Genomic DNA, 2,044 nt, shown 5'->3' with positions numbered 1-2,044 from the left:
AGTCAGGTGCAGCTGACAGCACATAGCAAACAGGCCGTGTTTCCAGATGCCAGGACCAGCAGAGCAGTGTGAAGCCAAGATAAGCCCACTGAGGACAGCATCAGGAAGAGAGATACTTAGGGCTGCACTCTGAAACCCACAAAGCACTGCTGGGAGAAGTCAAAGACCCGCGTACGGCAAGAGTCCTGTGCTGCAGAGAAGGATAAACTGAGAGAAGGTGTGGGTTTTACCTAACAATGACTAACTGTAACAGACGATTCACATTAGTGTAAGACGTTCATAACAGGAGAAACTTGGTGAAGGACTAATGGAACCTCTCCGCACCAACCTCACAATCCTGTAAATCTGTATTAAAATAAAGTTTCTTTTAAATAAATAAAACAAAGTATGGACCATTAATAAAAATCAACCAGAACAAAAAGTGGTCTCCCCAAGACGTACCGACGTCCACAAGCACGTGCAGAGACGCTCAGCGTCACGAGCCCTCAGGGACGCGAAGCAACCACAGGAGATGCCGCCCTTCACACCAAGGCCGGGGGGCGCGGAGAAACGGGCAGCTGTGCGTGGCTGCGGGGCTGCAATGCGGGCCCGGCCGCAGTGGAGCGCAGTCCTGCGGCTCCTCTAGAGATTAACCACTTCCAGGCGGGTCCTCAGAGGAAGGGAAAGCAGGGCTGAACAGACACTCACACACCCGCATCCACAGCGGCGTTACACAGTCACCAGAAGTGTAGGCAACCCAAGTGCCCGCTCAGCATGAGTGAACACACAGGCGCGGCATCAACACCACGGGACGCTGCTCAGCCTTGAGAAGGAAGGAGAGCCTGACACAGGCTGCAGCACGGATGAACCTCGAGGACGCGAGGCTCAGAGAAGCTGTCCAGTCACAGAAGGACGGGTGCTGTCTGACTCCCCCCAGAGGACGTCCCTGGAGGGGTCACATCCGGAGACACAAGGGTGGATGGGGGGCCAGGGGCTGGGGCCGTGGCGGAAGGGCAGTGAGTGTCCATTTGGGAAGATGAACAGGTTCTGGGGATGATGGTGGGGAAGGTAACACAGCCTGGTGAATGCTCTAGTGTCCCGAGCTGGAAATGGTTGAGATGGCAAATTTTATGTTACAGAATTTTTTTTTTTACTATAATTAAAAAAATTTTTAATTAAATGCATTGCAATAAACCTCCCCAAAACTGTACCGAATTCTACATACACGTGTGTGTCTGTGCACGCACAAGTGAGTAAAACTGCTCTATGGACTGCATCAATATCAATTTCTTGGTTTGATACTGTCTTATATGTATTTATTTTAAATTGAAGCATAGTTGACTCTAATGGCCAAAACTGAAGAGAAACTAAAGAGCCCCTTGGTGCCAGTGAGAGGAGAGTGAGAACACTGGCTTAGAACACAACACTCAGAAAACTAGGACCAGGCATCCAGTCCCATCGCGCACGCGTGCTCAGTCACTTACGTCCGACTCTTTTCAACCCTGTAGACTGCAGCCCTCCACGCTCCTCTGTCCACGGGATTCTCCAGGCAAGAATACTGGGGTAGATTGCCATGCCCTCCTCCAGGGGATCTTCCCGACCCAGGGCCCAAGCCCAAGGCCTCCTACGCCTTCTACATCCCAGGGGTATTCTTCACTGCTGAGCCACCGGAGGAGCCCCTCTGGTCCCGCCGCTTCATGGCAGATAGAAGGGGATAAAGTGGAAGAGCTGACAGACTACTTCCTGGGCTCCAAAACCACTGCAGATGGTGACTGCGGCCATGAAATTAAGACACTTGCTCCCTGGAAGCAAAGTGATGACAAACCTAGACAGCGCATTGAAAAGCTTCACTTTGCCGACAAAGGTCAGTCCAGTCAAAGCTGTGGTTCTTCTAGCGGTCACGTACGGATGTGAGAGCTGGACAATAAAAGAGACAGCAAGTCGAAGAACTGATGCCTTCGAACTTGGTGCTGGAGGAGACTCCTGAGAGTCCCTTGGACTGCAAGGAGATCAAACCAGTCAATCCTAAAGGAAATCAACCCTGAATATTCAGTGAAAGGACTGA

The 2,044-nt window shown here is 51.4% G+C and overlaps 1 long non-coding RNA gene across 1 annotated transcript; it reads right to left on the bottom strand.

Annotated features, from left to right (window-relative positions):
• Nucleotides 1-6: 6 nt before the first annotated feature.
• Nucleotides 7-1,501, bottom strand: LOC105000318. Its single transcript, XR_826756.1, has 3 exons — nt 1,464-1,501; nt 442-1,082; nt 7-345 (listed from the first exon to the last, which is right to left on the bottom strand). It is a non-coding gene; the product is annotated as an uncharacterized LOC105000318 (long non-coding RNA).
• Nucleotides 1,502-2,044: the final 543 nt, after the last annotated feature.

This window comes from Bison bison, unplaced genomic scaffold (assembly GCF_000754665.1).
Source record: "Bison bison bison isolate TAMUID 2011002044 unplaced genomic scaffold, Bison_UMD1.0 scf7180017461850, whole genome shotgun sequence".
Taxonomy (NCBI): Eukaryota; Metazoa; Chordata; class Mammalia; order Artiodactyla; family Bovidae; genus Bison; species Bison bison.
Note: the sequence above shows the minus strand (reverse complement) of the source record. Positions and strands in the feature narration are given on the sequence as shown.